We start from the raw sequence: 19,349 nt of genomic DNA, 5'->3' as shown, positions 1-19,349 counted from the left end.
GAGAGTAAAGAGGGTGCAGATAGAGAGAATGAGGAGGGTGCAGAAGCGGAAGGCTGACTGAGCCACTCAACCAAGTCTGGTGTGTCCTTTGACGTAATCTGGCGCACCTTCTGCAACTTCCAACTTAAGCTCCGGCCTGGTGCACCTGCCCGACCCCTACCACCCCTGCGGAATGGCCTGCCTCTTCCTCTGCCTGTCATTTTCAAAATGACCCTGTGACAAAAGTCCCTATAGAAGAGCAGTATTTGTGGAAGAAGGTATATCACACCCTTGCCTCAATCAGTTTTTTGGGGGGGCAACTGCTAAATAGAGATGTCGCAAACATAACATTTTCAGTTCGCGAATGGGGAACGTGAATTTAAGCAAATGTTCGCAAACAGGCGAACCGGGTGAACCGCCATAAACTTTAATAGGCAGGCGAATTTTAAAACCCACAGGGACTCTTTCTGGCCACAATAGTGATGGAAAAGTTGTTTCAAGGGGACTAACACCTGGACTGTGGCATGCCGGAGGGAGATCCATGGCAAAACTCCCATGGAAAATGACGTAGTTGACGCAGAGTCGGGTTTTAATCCATAAAGGGCATAAATCACCTAACATTCCTAAATTGTTTGGAATAACGTGCTTTAAAACATCCAGTGTGTGTATACGATCAGGTATGATGTTGTATCAATCAGGTAGTGTAAGGGTTACGCCCGCTTCACAGTGACAGACCAAACTCCCCACTTAACGCACCACAAACAACCGCAAAAGTTGTCAATAGTTGACACACTCATGACATAAATTTTATTCCTCTATGCGTCAATCTTGGAGTAGTGATGACTGTGCTCGTGCGCACATTCGAGAGATTCCAGGCGATGGCGGTTTTTCAAAGCCTATGGTCGTGCTGAGGTAGTCCAGTGACAGTTAAGTGACCCAGAAAACAATGATTCTGCAGTGTGGGCCCATTGTTGGCCTAGTAGGCTTTAATGATCATCTTAGATGATCACAAAGAAAATTAATGTTTTTTCTATGCAAAATTATCCAGCCGATCGCTTTTGGTCTGTTCACAATGAAGCAACGACCTTATCATCTGGGGTGTGCCAACATTGCCAACACACTCATAGAGGTGATCGCTTCATTGTGATACACAAGCCCCTTCACCACAACAAGGTAACAATCACGAAGGGGAATTGACACATGTATGTGCTTTTTTTTTGTTTTGTTTTTGCAGCCACAGTGCAGCACCAGAGGCCAGAAAAATTAGGCATGTACACATGCCTGAAAAATTAGGTATTGATGTTTTCCAGGCAGAAAGTGTACTAAAACATTGCGGCTTGAACCCTAGTTGGTGGCGGAGAAGTCACGCAAGTCATCCGGCATGCAGAGATTAAATACAGCAGCGTGGGGGCGATTTTTAGCCCAAGGCATCTCATCAGGCCTTTTTTAGTCAAATGCATCCCCCACTGTCAGTCCCTTCGGGATCCATGCCTCATTCATCTTAATAAAGGTGAGGTAATCTAGACTTTTTTAACCTAGGCGACTTCTCTTCTCAGTGACAATACCTCCTGCTGCACTGAAGGTCCTTTCTGACAGGACACTTGAAGCGGGGCAGGCCAGAAGTTCTATCGCAAATTGGGATAGCTCAGGCCACAGGTCAAGCCTGCACACCCAGTAGTCAAGGGGTTCATCGCTCCTCAGAGAGTGTCGATATCTGCATTTAAGGCGAGGTAGTCTGCTACTTGTCGGTCGAGTCGATCTCTGAGGGTGGACCCCGAAGGGCTGTGGCGATGCGTAGGACTTAAAAAGCTCTGCATGTCCTCCATCAACAACACGTCTGTAAAGCATCCTGTCCTTGCCGGAGTGGTCGTGGTAGGAGGAGGATTACTTTCACCTCTTCCCCTGTTAGATTCCCGTTGTGCTGTGACATCACCCTTATACGCTGTGTAAAGCATATTTTTTAACTTGTTTTGGAACTGCTGCATCCTTTCCGACTTCCGGTAATTCAGTAACATTTCAGCCACTTTCTGCTTATACCGGGGGTCTAGTAGTGTGGCCACCCAGTACAGGTCGTTCTCCTTCAGCCTTTTTATACGAGGGTCCCTCAACAGGCATGACAGCATGAAAGACCCCATTTGCACAAGGTTGGATGCCGAGCTACTCATGTCCCGTTCCTCGTCCTCACTGATCTCATTGAAGGTCATTAAATGACTTTTTTATCTGCAAGGTACTGTGCCACCCTATATGAGTGGTGGGCAGTGGGCACAGTACAGTCAGTGGGCCTGACACTCACTGGCAGGCAACTGCAATTATATTACAGAGGAAAAATTAAATTACTTTATCTGAAAGGTACTGTGCCACTCTATATGAGTTGTGGGCAGTGGGCACAGTACAGTCTGTGGGCCTGACACTCACTGGCAGGCAACTGCATTTATATTACAGAGCAAAAATGTAATTACTTTTTTATCTGCAAGGTACTGTTCCACCCTATATGAGTCGTGGGCAGTGGGCACAGTACAGTCTGTGGGCCTGACACTCACTGGCAGGCAACTGCAATTATATTACAGAGAAAAAATGAAATTACTTTTTTATCTGCAAGGTACTGTGCCACCCTATATGAGTGGTGTGCACACAGTACAGTCTGTGGGCCTGTGGCCTCTCACACACGGGCAGGCAACTGCAATATATATATAGAAAAAATAAAATAAAAGCAGACTGATGTACCAGCCCTAAAATGGGCTTTTTGGGGTGCTGTCAGGACACAGTCCTTACAGCAGATGAGTCTTTGAGGACTGGAGTGGACACAGAACACTGGCCTAGCTAACGATTTCCCTATTAAATCAGCAGCAGCAGCACTCTCCCTGCTCTAACTAACACTGCAGCTTCAGAATGAATCTAAGATGGATGCTGTCCTTGCTTTTTGATAGGAGGTGGGAGGGTCTGGGAGGGAGGGTATGCTGATTGGCTGGAATGCATCTGCTGACTGTGAGGTACAGGGTCAAAGTTTTCTCAATGATAACGTATAGGGGGCGGACCGAACATCGCATATGTTCGCCCGCCGCAGCGAACGCGAACAAGCGATGTTCGCCGGGAATTGTTCGCCGGCGAATAGTTCGGGACATCTCTACTGGTAAATCACACCAGTAGAAATTATTTCTTCAAATAGTGTTTGTCACTCTGTGTAGATGCGGTAACACAGCAAAACTGCAGACAAATGCTGCATTAACTAAATGCACTATATAGAACGTATATTATTGGTATATATAATCCCTGCTTCAATCAGTTTTGTTGGGGGGGCAACTGGTTAATCACATCAGTAGAAATTATTTCTTCAAATAGTGTTTGTCACTCTGTGTAAATGCGGTAACACAGCAAAACCGCAGACAAATGCTTCACTACCTAAATGCACTATATAGAAAGTATATTATTGGTATATAACACCCCTGCTTCAATCGTTTTTTGGGGGGGCAACTGGTTAATTACAACAGTAGAAATTATTTCTTTAAATAGTGTTTATCACTCTGTGTAAATGCGATAATGCAGCAAAACCATAAACAAATGCTGCGCTACCTAAATGCACTTTATAAAAAGTATATTATTGGTATATAACACCCCTGCTTCAATCAGTTTTTTTGAGGGGCAACTGGTAAATCACACCAGTAGAAATTATTTCTTCAAATAGTGTTTGTCCCTCTGTTTAGATGCGGTAATGCAGCAAAACCGCATACAAATACTGCAATACCTAAATGCACTATATAGAACGTATATTATTGGTATATAAAATCCCTGCTTCAATCAGTTTTTTTGGGGGGCAACTGGTAAATCACACCAGTAGAAATTATTTCCTCAAATAGTGTTTTTCACGGTAACGCAGCAAAACCGCAGACAAATAATGCGCTACCTAAATGCACTATGTAGAATGTATATTATCTATACTAATAAAAGCCCTGTGTATGTGCTCAGGGCTGTTGTCCGTGCATGTGTGCCGATTAGTGAAGTGTGCATGCGCAGCGCACAAACCAATCAGCACACACGCAGCGCACAAACCACACACAAAGCAGGGTGAGTGTGTGCCGATTATATACCATCCCATCGGAGTTTTCTCCAATCCGATGGTATATTTTAATTTGACGCGTCCCCATCACCATGGGAACGCCTCTATGTTAGAATATACCATTGGATTTGAGTTAGATCGTGAAACTCAGATCCGACAGTATATTCTAACACAGAGGCATTCCCATGGTGATGGGGACACTTCAAGTTAGAATATACTAAGAACTGTGTACATAACTGCCCCCTGCTGCCTGGCAGCACCCGATCTCTTACAGGGGGCTGTGATATGCACAATTAACCCCTCAGGTGCCGCATTGGTGGCCAGTCCGGCCCCCCCTCCCTCCCCAGTTTTAAATTCATTGGTGGCCAGTGGAGAGTTCCGATCGGAGTCCCAGTTTAATCTCTGGGGCTCTGATCGGTTATCATGGCAGCCAAGTCCTTGCTGCCATGGTCACATGACAGCTGCACCAGCAAACCCAGCTCTGCTACATCTATACACATGACAGCTGCCCCAGCACACTCAGCCTGCTATATCTCTATATATCTATCTACTGTATAGCAATACTTAGAGATATATAGATGTAGCAGAGTTGGATGTGCTGGGGCAGCTGTCATATATAGAGATATAGTAGAGCTGAGTGTGCTGGTGCAGCTGTCATGTGTATTAGATGTAGCAGAGCTGGATGTGCTGGGGCAGCTATCATATATAGAGATATAGCAGAGCTGAGTGTGCTGGGACAGCTGTCATATAGAGATATAGCAGTGCTGGGTGTGTTGGGGCAGCTGTCATGTGTATAGATGTACACTTAGCTAGCTATAACAGTAGAAGTCTCATATTTTTTCAGTCAGTGGCAATGCAGCTCTTATGGATGTGTGGGTAAGTGCTTTGCCTCTGATACAGAAGGTCGTGGGTTCGAATCCCGGCAGAAACTTTCTGAAATACAGGCTAAATTAGAATACGCAAGCACTGACTCCATATATGGACATACAGGGCAGGACACAGGAAGAGGCTGCATCGCATCGCTGATACCCGACTGTTACTGCCATGGGGGGAGCGGGAGGCACCTGATACTGGCACATGGGGGGGGTTGGCACTATGATACTGGCACATGGGGGGAAGGATAGAGGCACTTGATACTGGCACATGGGGGAGAGAGGAGAGAGGCATTTGATACTGTCACTTTGGGGGGGGAGAGATGGCACTATGATACTGGGACATGGGGGGGAGAGAGGCACTTGATACTGGCACTTTTGGGGGGGAGATGGCACTATGATACTGGGACATGGGGGGGAGAGGCACTTGATACTGGCACGTGGGGGGGTTGGCACTATGATACTGGCACATGGGTGGGTTTGGCACTATGATACTGGCACATGGGTGGGTTTGGCACTATGATACTGGCACATGGGGGGAGAGGCACTTGATACTGGCACTTTTTTTTGGGGGGGTGGCACTATGATACTGGCACTTTTTTTTGGGGGGGTGGCACTATGATACTGGCACATGGGGGTGGGAAGGAGAGAGGCACTTGATACTGGCACATGATGGGGGGCATCTATGGGGGACACTAGGCCAGCAGCCTATCAGAGGTCGGACACTGAGGGCATCTACTGGGGCACTATATATGGGGCATTTTATACTGGTACATTATGGGGGACACTAGCAGGAAGGGGGGAGAGGAGCACTATGGGGGAATTTACTGGGGGCACTATATAGGGGTATTTTATACTGGGACATAATGGGGACATTAGCTCAACTGGGGGCATTACAAGGGGGTATTTTTTGCACTGTAACATTAAAAGGAGAATTATTTCTACTGGGGGGGCATTATGGTGGGCTTTATTACTCCCCCATGGTATGACCCCCGAGTAGCAGCACCAGCCTCTCCCTGCTCTGCTATCCCTCTCCCCCTTCTCCAAATCCTTATTATGAAATCTTTCTCATTAGGATAAAACACAACATCAGCCCCACCGAGCCCCCGGCCAAAGTGTGAAAGTGGCGTCCGAGAACCCCAAGGGCCAAGCCAAGTAATTATAAGTACAGTACACCGCTACACTGTGCCACACAATATACAGTATATCGCTACACTGTGCCACACAATATACAGTATACCTCTACACTGTGCCACACAATATACAGTATACCGCTACACTGTGTAGTCTGTTCTGTAAGCACCATTGTTTTGTGGCGGCGGACAGAAAATAATCTGGAAGTGCCCCTCCCGTGACCAGGCTCTGACTGCTAGGGAGGGTCTGCTGAGCTAACGGATGCCCCCTATGGCAGTAGCACCACCATAGCACCACCATAGGGGGGGAGGGGTGACACCATTTTCTACCGCACCGGGTGATACCAGCCTTAGCAATGCCACTGTGCGCAGGTAAGTATAATGCTTCTAAAATTGCTAAGTAACCATGGCAGCCAGAACTGCAGTAGCGTCCTGGCTTCCATGGTAACCGATCGAAGCCCCAGCGATTAAACTGGGACTCCGATCGGAACTCTCCGCTGCCACCAATGATGGGGGGGTGATTTTAATTAGAGGGGGGGGAGAGGGGAGGCCGCACTGGCCACATATTGCTTTTAATACTGGGGAGGGAGGGAGGGGGGGGCCGCACTGGCCATCAATGATGGGGGGAATTTTTAATTAGGGGGGGAGAGGGGAGGCCGCACTGGCCACATATTGCTTTTAATACTGGGGAGGGAGGGGGGGCTGCACTGGCCTCCAATGTTTTTTATACTGGGGAGGGAGGGAGGGGGGGCCGCACTGGCCACATATTGCTTTTAATACTGGGGAGGGAGGGGGTGGCCGCACTGGCCACCAATGCTTTTTATACTGGGGGGGAGGGAGGGGGGGCGCACTGGCCACATATTGCTTTTTATACTGGGGAGGGAGGGGAGGCCACACTGGCCACCAATGCTTTTTATACTGGGGAGGGAGGGAGGGGGGGCCGCACTGGCCACCAATGCGGCACCTGAGGGGTTAATTGTGCAGATCACAGCCCCTGTAAGAGATCGGGTGCTGCCAGGCAGCAGGGGGAAGTTATGTACACAGTTCTTAGTATATTCTAACTTGAAGCGTCCCCATCACCATGGGAACGCCTCTGTGTTAGAATATACTGTCGGATCTGAGTTTTCAGATCTGAAAAAGTTGTTATGCAGACGGATCCGCACTGAACGGATACCATCGTTTGCATTTATAGGTGCGGATCCGTCTGTGCAGTAGAGATGGCCCGAACTATCCGACGGCGAACAGTTCCCGGCGAACATAGCTTGTTCGCGTTCGCCTCTGCCGGGCGAACACATGCGATGTTCGGTCCGCCCCCTATACATCATCATTGAGCAAACTTTGACCCTGTACCTCACAGTCAGCAGACACATTCCAGCCAATCAGCAGCATACCCTCCCTCCCAGACCCTCCCACCTCCTGCACAGCATCCATTTTAGATTCATTCTGAAGCTGCAGTCTTAGTGAGAGGAGGGAGACTGTAACTGCTGCTGATTTAATTGGGAAATCGATAGCTAGGCTAGTGAATTCAGTGTCCACTCCAGTCCTGAAAGACTCATCTGATCTCTGCTGTAAGGACAGCGTCCTGACAGCACCCCAAAAAGCCCTTTTTAGGGCTGCAACATTAGTCTGCTTTTTTTTTTTCCTTTATATACATATTGCAGTTGCCTGGCCTGCCTGTGTGTGAGGAGCTGCAGGCCCACAGACTGTAGTGTGCCCACTGCCAGTGCTCACCCCTGTCATTCCGTGTGGCACAGGACTTTGCTTAAAAAAAGGCACTTAATTTTTACACTTTAATCTAAGGTTAGTTGCCTGCCAGTGTGTGTCAGGCTGACTTCCACTGACTGTAGTGTGCCCACTGCCAGTGCCCACCACTCATACCGGCTGGCACAGGACTTTGCATAAAAAAGGCATTAAATTTTTACACTTTAGTGTAATTTCAGCTGCTTGCCTGCTGCTAGTGTGTGTCAGGCCGACTTCAACTGACTGTAGTGTGCCCACTGCCAGTGCCCACCCCTGTCATCCCGTGTGGCACAGGACTTTGCTTAAAAAAAAGGCACTTCATTTTTACACTTTAATCTAAGGTTAGTTGCCTGCCAGTGTGTGTCAGGCCGACTTCAACTGACTGTAGTGTGCCCACTGCCAGTGCCCACCCCTGTCATCCCGAGTGGCACAGGACTTTGCTTAAAAAATAGGCACTTAATTTTTACACTTTAATCTAAGGTTAGTTGCCTGCCAGTGTGTGTCAGGCTGACTTCCACTGACTGTAGTGTGCCCACTGCCAGTGCCCACCACTCATACCGGCTGGCACAGGACTTTGCTTAAAAAAGGCATTTAATTTTTACACTTTAATGTAATTTCAGCTGCTTGCCTGCTGCTAGTGTGTGTCAGGCCGACTTCAACTGACTGTAGTGTGCCCACTGCCAGTGCCCACCCCTGTCATACCGAGTGGCACAGGACTTTGCTTAAAAAATAGGCACTTAATTTTTACACTTTAATCTAAGGTTAGTTGCCTGCCAGTGTGTGTCAGGCTGACTTCCACTGACTGTAGTGTGCCCACTGCCAGTGCCCACCACTCATACCGGCTGGCACAGGACTTTGCATAAAAAAGGCATTTAATTTTTACACTTTAGTGTAATTTCAGCTGCTTGCCTGCTGCTAGTGTGTGTCAGGCCGACTTCAACTGACTGTAGTGTGCCCACTGCCAGTGCCAACCACTGATACCGGGTGGCACAGTAGCTTGCCGATAAATAAGGCATTTAATTTTTAGACAGTAGTCTAAATTCAGTTGCTTGCCTGCTGCCAGTGTGTGTCAGGCCCGCTTCCACTGACTGTAGTGTGCCCACTGCCAGTGCCAACCACTGATACCGGGTGGCACAGTAGCTTGCCGATAAATAAGGCATTTAATTTTTAGACAGTAGTCTAAATTCAGTTGCTTGCCTGCTGCCAGTGTGTGTCAGGCCCGCTTCCACTGACTGTAGTGTGCCCACTGCCAGTGCCAACCACTGATACCGGGTGGCACAGTAGCTTGCCGATAAATAAGGCATTTAATTTTTAGACAGTAGTCTAAATTCAGTTGCTTGCCTGCTGCCAGTGTGTGTCAGGCCCTCTTCCACTGACTGTAGTGTGCCCACTGCCAGTGCCAACCACTCATACCGGGTGGCACAGTAGCTTGCCGATAAATAAGGCATTTAATTTTTACACTTTAGTGTAATTTCAGTTGCTTGCCTGCTGCCAGTGTGTGTCAGGCCCGCTTCCACTGACTGTAGTGTGCCCACTGCCAGTGCCAACCACTGATACCGGGTGGCACAGTAGCTTGCCGATAAATAAGGCATTTAATTTTTAGACAGTAGTCTAAATTCAGTTGCTTGCCTGCTGCCAGTGTGTGTCAGGCCCTCTTCCACTGACTGTAGTGTGCCCACTGCCAGTGCCAACCACTCATACCGGGTGGCACAGTAGCTTGCCGATAAATGAGGCATTTAATTTTTACACTTTAGTGTAATTTCAGTTGCTTGCCTGCTGCCAGTGTGTGTCAGGCCCGCTTCCACTGACTGTAGTGTGCCCACTGCCAGTGCCAACCACTGATACCGGGTGGCACAGTAGCTTGCCGATAAATAAGGCATTTAATTTTTAGACAGTAGTCTAAATTCAGTTGCTTGCCTGCTGCCAGTGTGTGTCAGGCCCTCTTCCACTGACTGTAGTGTGCCCACTGCCAGTGCCAACCACTCATACCGGGTGGCACAGTAGCTTGCCGATAAATAAGGCATTTAATTTTTACACTTTAGTGTAATTTCAGTTGCTTGCCTGCTGCCAGTGTGTGTCAGGCCCGCTTCCACTGACTGTAGTGTGCCCACTGCCAGTGCCAACCACTGATACCGGGTGGCACAGTAGCTTGCCGATAAATAAGGCATTTAATTTTTAGACAGTAGTCTAAATTCAGTTGCTTGCCTGCTGCCAGTGTGTGTCAGGCCCTCTTCCACTGACTGTAGTGTGCCCACTGCCAGTGCCAACCACTCATACCGGGTGGCACAGTAGCTTGCCGATAAATAAGGCATTTAATTTTTACACTTTAAAGTCAAAATATTTTTTTTATTGAAGTATATTAATAAAAGAACAAAAGTACATATATGTAAATGTATATATAGTACAGCTAGAACTGTTCAACACACGCAGGTGAGCGCAGTCGTAGATGAACAAATAAGTCCCTTATAGAGGGAGTGAAAAGCACAGGTCTGCATAGATGATAAACATGAGTTTACAAATTATACAGAAATAATATAGAAAAGTCAAACAATAATAATAAAACATAAGCTCTACAATTCCTCAGAGTGTACCAAAAGAGAGGGGAGGGGGGGGGGTGTAGGGACATACATGAGTAAAGAGTAGTCATCTAAAAATTTTGCTAAGGAGATCAGAGGGGGAGCATATATCTAGAAGACTTCCAAATACCCCATGTTTTTTCATATTTCTTTGTATTACAGGTTGTGTTATTGGATGCCGAGGCCATGATTTGTTCATATAGACATGTTTTGTTAACCCTTTGTGTGACATCAAGTATAGTGGGCGGGTATGGAGATTTCCATTTGGAGGTGATAGCCAATTTGGCTGAGAGGAGGATATGACAAACTATACCCCTGAGTGGGCTAGGTATATCCATGATATCTATCATCAATAATGCTAAGGAGGGGGAAGGGGGGCACAGGGTTGACTCTATGTTTGAGAGTTGAGAGATTAGGGAAAAAACTTCAACCCAAAAAGGCCTTACTATTGGGCAGTCCCATAGGATATGGAATAACGTGCCTTTATTACCACAGTTCCTCCAGCATCCTGGGGATACCGACGGATAAATAGTGTGTAGCCTTTCAGGGGTGAAATACCACCTTAAGGCAGTCTTCACAAATGATTCATATTGTGTTACACATGTTATGTTTTTTGAGATATATTTAAACGCTGCTTTCCATTGCAGAGGAGAGAATTCAGATTTTAAATCTTTTTCCCATGATATCAACGGTGTAGATTTATTGAAGTTGTCTTTATTACTGAGCTGGGAATATATAGGGCGAAGGGTTTTTGAGATTTGGGTAGGTATTGACCATATCTCTAGTAATTGTCTGTTGATGGATGGTAAAGTGGGGTTTTCAGTTAGGAAGTGCCTGATTCTAAGGTATTTGTAAAATTCAGTGTTGGGAACCTTATATATGCTGTGTAGACATTCGAAGGAATTCAGGCTATCATTCTGATAAAGTTGGGGGATTTCTGTCAGGCCATATCTTCTCCATGTTCCTACACCCAAATCAGGGATAAGATGGTCAAGGACCGCTAATGGGGTTGGATTCGTATTGGAAAGAACCTCTTTGTTAGTGAGGGTATGATATTTTATCCAGCAGCTTAGGGCATTGGAGGCAAGAAAGGATAGTTTAGGACTAATAAACTTTTCGGATAACGAGGCTATAAGTATAGCTTTAAGGTTGCCCCCTATCACTTCTGTGGAGTCAATGTGAGTCCATTGTTTGGAGAAGTCTAATTTCCACCAACTCTCTAGGGGACTTATTTGTGACGCTAAATAGTAGTCATAGATATTTGGTAGGCTAATGCCTCCCATTTGTTTCCTGGTGTGTAGGATTTTGGATGCAATTCTAGGCTTTTTGCCATGCCACAGGAAGGCGTTTAGTACCTTATTGCATTGCGAGAAGTATGATATAGGGAGTTTGATGGGTAGGACCCTGAATAGATAAAGGAGTTTAGGTAATGCGAACATTTGAAAAGTGGCCAGTCTACCAATCCAAGACACTTCAAATTTATCGTACTGGTCAAGGTCTTTTTTAATGCTAGATAGCAAGGAGGGGTAATTAGCTAGAAAAAGACTATGGGTTGAGGAGGTAAGGTTGATACCTAGATACTGAATTTGGTTAGGTTGCCAATCTAAAGTGAATTTTTCTTGAAGATGTTGAACTGTTTGGGGGGACAAGTTAATGGGTAAGGCTTGGGATTTGGAAGAGTTTAGCTTGTAGTAAGATAGTTGGCCGAAGTGAGTGATAATGTCTAGGGCTGAGGACAGGGAGGATGTAGGGTCTGTAAGCGTGAGTATTACATCATCAGCGTACAAACTCAATTTATGATCGCGGTCGGCTATCTGTACGCCTGATACTCTCTTCTCCATTTTTAGGGCTTGGGCGAGGGGTTCAATGGATAAAATAAACATTAGGGGGGAGAAGGGGCAACCCTGTCTGGTTCCATTGGAAATGGAAAATGGTTTAGACAGAGATCCATTTACCCAGACTCTGGCAGATGGGTCTTTATACAGGGCTTGGATAGAGGCAAGGATAGGGCCTTCTATCCCCATTTTGGCCAAAACCGCAAAAGAAAAAGACCAGCAAATGCGGTCGAACGCTTTTTCCGCATCGAGCGTGACAAAAAGGGCCGGGGTCTTGCTTTTTTGGATATGGGAGAGAAGATTCAGTACCCTTCTAGAGTTTTCCTGTATCTGGCGGCCTTTGACAAAACCAACCTGGTCGGAGTTCACTAATAGAGGAATGAGGGGGGCCAATCTGGATGACAGGATTCTGGCAAAAATTTTGATATCTGTATTAAGGAGGGATATGGGGCGGAAATTTTTTGGATCATCAGTTAGTTTGTTAGGTTTTGGTATGGTCACTATTAACGCTTCGAGCATCTCTTTGGGGAAGGATCCCAGTTCTCTGCCAGATTGAAAGGAGAGCAACATGTGCCTAGAGAGCTGATCAAAAAAGGCTTTATAGTAGGAGTTTGATAGGCCGTCTGGGCCTGGGGATTTATGTGGGGGGAGTTTTTTAATAATGGCTTTAAGTTCTTCTGTGGTTATGGGGGCATTGAGAGTTTGTAATTGGGCAGTAGTCAGTTGTGTTAGGCCTAACTTATCTAAAAAGGCATCAATGAGGTCTGCTTTTGGTGGTGAGACTCGTTCTTGGGGGGCTAAATTATAAAGGGAAGCATAAAAGTCTCCAAAAGCATCTGCTATTCCCATTGGGGATAGTATTTTCTTCCCAGAGGAAGGGTCTAGTAGATAGGGAATTTTAGCTTTAGCCGCTCTTTGCTTTAGACGGTTAGCCAACAAACGGCCCGCTTTGTTATCCTGAGAATAAAAGTTGGCCTGTGTTCTCTTTAAGCTAAATTCATATTTGTGGAGGAGGCATGCAGAGAGTTGGGACCTCAATGATTTGAGACTATCTGAGTGTGTAGAGGAGACTTGAGACTTGTTAAGGGTCTCTATTCTTTTTATCTCATTTAGTAACTTGTTTATTTTTTCTTTACGTTCCCTCTGGAGTCTGCTACCTATTTTAATAAAGACACCTCTGATGAACGCCTTGTGGGCGCACCATAGAATAGATGGGTTACTAACTGATCCATCATTTATATGAAAGAATTCTGTTAGTTCAGATTTAAGCTCCTGAGACAGTTCAGGGTGGTCTATAATATACGTGTTATTTCTCCATGGAGAATAAGGTTTGGAGAGATGGGATTCCTTCAGGAATAAGGAAATCGGGGCGTGATCTGACCATGTGATCGTGTGTATGGATGACGAGATCGTGTTTGCAATCACTGACCTGCTGGTTAAGAACATGTCAATTCTGGAGTATGATTGGCAAGCCGAGGAAAAGAAAGAGTAGTCTCTTTCAGAGCCATGCTGTATTCTCCAGATATCATATAGGTCTTCCTGCAGGAAGAGAGAATTAATAGCTCCAATGGTCTCTCTGGAGGGAGTTGTGGTATCTACTCTTGGGTCTAGTGCGGAGTTAAAATCGCCGCTCCAGATCACATGGCCAGATCTCAGCCCACGTACTTTTGCAGCTAGGCGACGAAAAAAGGAACATTGATGTCTGTTAGGGGCATAAAGAAAAACCAACGTATAATCAACATTATTAATAGAGCAAACTAAAATTATATATCTGCCATTAGGATCCAGCACTGAAGACTTCAAAGAAAAGGCCACTGAATGGCTTATGGCCACTAGAACTCCCCTTTGTTTTTTGCAGAAATGTGACTGGTAAATGTGGGGGAATTTAGGGTGGTGGATCCTATGGCCATCTGATTGGAGCAGATGGGTTTCTGTGGCACAGAAGATGTCGCACTTCAGCTCACGGATTTCCTTCCACAACATGGATCTTTTAAAAGGGCTATTCAAGCCTTTTACGTTTAAAGCTGCAACTTTTAGTACCATGCTGCAGGAGGAAATGGTAGATCTGAACGGCGAATCCTAAATATAGTGCACATGGAGATATGAAACTGATCCAGGTCACTTGAAAAAGTGATCCTTATCCCTTGACCCCTCGGAGTATCATCTAGTAGTAATTGTAGAGGAATTGTAAAATAGCAGCAAAAAATAAACTTAGGGAATAAACAGAAAAGAAGGAAAAAACTATAACAGTGGAACGACACCTGATAGCCATCAGGCACCATTTTGTGGGCTTGTGAGGCAGTTCTTGCCTAACTGACCGCCCGAGCCCTAAACAAAATCAGGTAACGATTCAACAAGTTAACCTATTACTGGTCAGCGATGTGGTCTACGCCTGGTCGGGACCGTCTGCCAATCCATTGTAATGGGTTCCGGGCCTTTTGCTTGAAGGTCAGGAGAATCTTTAATGGAAATGTTCCATCCTTCTAGTAATTTTCTTCCTGAGTCCAGGGAAAGCACTGCATGTAGAGTTCCTTGATGCTGGATCAGAACTTTAGTGGGGAAGCCCCATCGATAAGGTATGTTGTGATCGCGTAAAGCAGCAGTAAAGGGGGCTAAAGCTCTTCTCTGTTGCAGAGTTGGGGCGGACAAATCGGCGAAAATTTTGATCCCTTCATGCGGAGCAGGTAGCGGGCCTTTCTTTCTAGCTGCATTCATCAGTAGTTCCTTTACGTGGAAGAAATGGACCCTAGCTAGAACGTCTCTAGGAACAGAGTCGGGGAGATGTTTTGGCCGGGCCACTCTATGTGCTCTGTCTAGCGTAAGATCTTTATCGCTCATGTTTATCAGGAGCGACCTCATAAGATCAAGAATATAGGCCTCTAGCTCTTTAGGTGGAATGTCCTCCGGTATACCCCTAAGCTTGATGTTGTTGCGGCGGGACCTGTCTTCTAGGTCCACCACCTTGTTTTTGAGTCTCTCGACTTCAGCTGTAAGCTCTTCGTGGGCATCTACAAGCTGGTTATGCGATGCGGCGAAGTCCCCCATTTTTGACTCTACATGAGTAATCCGCTTGTCCGCCTCAGTAATGGAGGCGTGCAGAGGAGACAGCAAGGCCGCTATTTCTGTATGCATGGAGCGGCTGAAGGCTACTAACATCTCCTTAATCATGCTGCCGGTCGCTAGATCATCCGTAGTGGGGAAATCTGCTAGGGATGGAGCTCTCTGATCACTCACCCCCGCCGCTTCATGTGCGTTGTCTTGAAGCCGTGGCTTCTGCTTTTGCGGGCTTTGGCAGGGAGAGACATCTGTGCATGCCCGGGAATCAGGAGGACTGCTTCGGTCTGGTAAGCGTGTCTCAGGCCGGGTTGGGGGAGGCTCGTCCGCTGGAGAGGAGTGGGTTGAGGAGGGTTGAGAGGCTTGCGGGCTTCTCCGTTGTACTGGAGTAGTCGTTGGGGAGTCTTGCTCTGCAGACCTTGAGGAGCGCGTGGATGCAGGCGAACCCGCGCCATCTTGGTCTTTTATCCTCTCCACGAAGAAGTCCAGTTTCCCTTGCTTCTTAACGGATCTCGACCCTCTAACCATCTTGGGTATAAGGGGGGATGCCGCTATAAGAGTTTTGGGCGGTTAAAACAAGTGTCAGCTTGCTGTAGCTTTGCAGTCGCTTGGTAGGGCTCGGGAGCTCACAGCTCAAGCGGCCATCTCTCTCGGCTGGCAAACCACGCCCCTTAATTTTTACACTTTAGTGTAATTTCAGTTGCTTGCCTGCTGCCAGTGTGTGTCAGGCCCGCTTCCACTGACTGTAGTGTGCCCACTGCCAGTGCCAACCACTGATACCGGGTGGCACAGTAGCTTGCCGATAAATAAGGCATTTAATTTTTAGACAGTAGTCTAAATTCAGTTGCTTGCCTGCTGCCAGTCAGTGTGTCAGGCCCTCTTCCACTGACTGTAGTGTGCCCACTGCCAGTGCCAACATCATACCTGATCGTATACACACACTGGATGTTTTAAAGCACGTTATTCCAAACAATTTAGGAATGTTAGTTGATTTATGCCCTTTATGGATTAAAACCCGACTCTGCGTCCACTACGTAATTTTCCATGGGAGTTTTGCCATAGATCCCCCTCCGGCATGCCACAGTCCAGGTGTTAGACCCCTTGAAACAACTTTCTCATCACTATTGTGGCCAGAAAGAGTCCCTGTGGGTTTTAAAATTCGCCTGTCTATTGAAGTCTATGGCGGTTCGCCCGGTTCGCCAGTTCGCGAACATTTGCGGAAGTTCGCGTTCGCTGTTCGCGAACTGAAAATTTTATGTTCGCGACATCACTACTGTGCAGATACCAGACGGATCTGCACCTAGCGCAGGTGTGAAAGTAGCCTAAAATAGGGACTCCTGACTTTACATTGAAAGTCAATGGGGGACGGATCCGTTTACAATTGCACCAATATTGTGTCAATGTAAACGGATCCGTCCCCATTGTTCATTCGGCTCCGCACCACCAGGCGGACACCAAAACGCGCCAGCAGTCTAAGCACCACGTGGCACTGCCAGTCGTCTCAGCCACCAGTCAGCGCCAGCTGTTTCAGCCATCAGCTGCAGTCTCAGCACCACCAGTCAGTGCCAGCAGTTCGTGCCAGCCATCTCAGGCACCAGTCACAGTGCCCACAGTCTCAGCACCACCAGTCAGTCCTAGCAGTCAGTGCCAGCTGTATCAGCCACCAGTCACAGTGACAGCAGTCTCAGCACCACCAGTCAGTGCCAAGCGTATTAGCCACCAGTCACAGTGACAGTGGTTTCAGCACCACCAGTTAGTGCCAGCTCTATCAGCCACCAGTCACAGTGCCAGTGGTCTCAGCACCACCAGTCAGTGCCAGCCGTATCAGCCACCAGTCACAGTGACAGCAGTCTCAGCACCACGGCGCACTGCCAGTCGTCTCAGCCACCAGTAAGTGCCAGCTGTTTCAGCCATCAGCTGCAGTCTCAGCACCACGAGTCCGTGCCAGCCATCTCAGGCACCAGTCACAGTGCCCACAGTCTCAGCACCACCAGTCAGTGCCAGCAGTTAGTGCCATCAAACAGTGCCAGCAGTATCAGCCACCAGTCACAGTGCCAGTGCTCTCAGCACCACCAGTCAGTGCCAGCTGTATCAGCCACCAGTCACAGTGCCAGTGGTCTCAGCACCACCAGTCAGTGACAGCTGTATCAGTCACCAGTCACAGTGCCAGTGGTCTCAGCACCACCAGTCAGTGGCAGTCATATCAACCACCAGTCACAGTGCCTGCAATCTCAGCCAAAAGTGAGTGCCAGTGACACATATTACAGCTACATATAAGTCAGTATTACAGTAAGAGAAAATATTATCTATATTAATAAATGTACGTGCTCAGGGCTGGTGTCCGTGTGTGTGTGCCGATTATAGAAGTGCGCATGTGCAGCGGATGGACACACACACACACAGGCCAATCCAGGTCGCAGAGCCGGGCTCGGGGGCACAGCGGCGGGACAGCAGCACTCAGGGAGGAGGACGCCGGGAGCCGGGCACAGCGGCTTTCAGAGTTATACTCTGCCCGGAGCACACGGGACAGCACAGCCGTCACAGATACCGGGGAGCCATCCACACTGAGAGCCGGCTATCTTACTCATTATGCCGCACTGTGCATGCGCCCGCTTTCCCACACGCGCAGTGCGGCCAGACGCCGCTCCATCGGCACACACTCCACGGACACTACATGTGCAGCATCCTATTGTAATGGCAGCGGGGGGCAGTCACTGTATTGCACCTGCCCCGCTCACTTACTACATGGTGAGGCAGGAGGGCTGGCGGGGCCAGGCACTGGTAGCGTAACTCACTAAGTGACGCCCCTGCTCCGCCCACTGCATGAATGAAGCAGTCGGCGCAGGCGCATGACGTAGTGAGTTACGCTGCCAGTGCCTGGCTGCCCGCCCGGCCTCCTGCCTCACCATGTAGTAAGTGAAGAAGTGAAGATCATTATTATTATTACAGTTATTCAAAGTATTACTCCTCTGTGCGGGGCCGGTGCAATACAGTGACTGCACCGGGCCCCGCTGCCATTACATTCACACTAAACAGCGACACTGTTATGGGGGATCTGTGGATGACACATAGCATAAGATGCTATGTGTCATCCATAGATACCCCCATAACAGTGTCACCCACAGACCCCAATAAGTGTAACCCACAGACCCCAATAAGTGTCAGCCACAGACCAGCCCCATAACAGTGTCATCCACAGATACCCCCATAATAGTGTCAGCCACATATACCCCCATAACAGTGTCAGTCACAGACCCCAATAAGTGTCAGCCACAGACCAGCTCCATAACAGTGTCAGCCACAGCGCCCCCATAAGAGTGCCATCTACAGATCCCCCATAACAGTGCCATCCACAGATCCCCCCATAACAGTGCCATCCACAGATCCCCCCCATAACAGTGGCATCCACAGATCCCCCTATAACAGTGCCATCCACAGATCCCCCTATAACAGTGCCATCCACAGATCCCCCCATAACAGTGTCATCCACAGATCCCCCCATAACAGTGTCATCCACAGATCCCCCATAACAGTGTCATCCACAGATCCCCCCATAACAGTGCCATCCACAGGTCCCCCATAACAGTGTCATCCACAGATCCCCCATAACAGTGTCATCCACAGATCTCCCCTTAACAGTGCCATCCACAGGTCCCCCCATAACAGTGCCATCCATAGATCCCCCATAACAGTGCCATTCACAGATCCCCCCATAACAGTGTCATCCACAGATCCCCCCATAACAGTGCCATCCAAAATCCCCCCATAACAGTGCCATCCACAGATCCCCCCATAACAGTGCCATCCACAGATCCGCCTCATAACAGTGTCATCCACAGATCCCCCCATAATAGTGCCATCCACAGATACCCCATAACAGTGTCATCCACAGATCCCCCCATAACAGTGTCATCCACAGATCCCCCCATAACAGTGCCATCCACAGATCCCCCATCACAGTGCCAGCACTTCTGTTCTAGCGCCCGTTATTTTAACGGGCTTAATGTCTAGTTGGTATATAAAATCCCTGCTTCAATCAGTTTTTTGGGGGGACAACTGGTAAATTACACCAGTAGAAATTATTTCTTCCAATAGTGTTTTTCACT

General features: G+C 47.7%; 1 long non-coding RNA gene across 1 annotated transcript; it reads left to right on the top strand.

The window, feature by feature from the left end:
• The first annotated feature begins 11,206 nt into the window (after positions 1–11,206).
• Positions 11,207–13,536, top strand: LOC120993524. Its single transcript, XR_005777297.1, has 3 exons — positions 11,207–11,371; positions 11,899–11,905; positions 13,526–13,536. It is a non-coding gene; the product is annotated as an uncharacterized LOC120993524 (long non-coding RNA).
• The last annotated feature ends 5,813 nt before the right edge of the window (positions 13,537–19,349 follow it).

This window comes from Bufo bufo, chromosome 3 (assembly GCF_905171765.1).
Source record: "Bufo bufo chromosome 3, aBufBuf1.1, whole genome shotgun sequence".
Taxonomy (NCBI): domain Eukaryota; kingdom Metazoa; phylum Chordata; class Amphibia; order Anura; family Bufonidae; genus Bufo; species Bufo bufo.
This window is presented reverse-complemented; position numbering and strand designations above follow the sequence as displayed.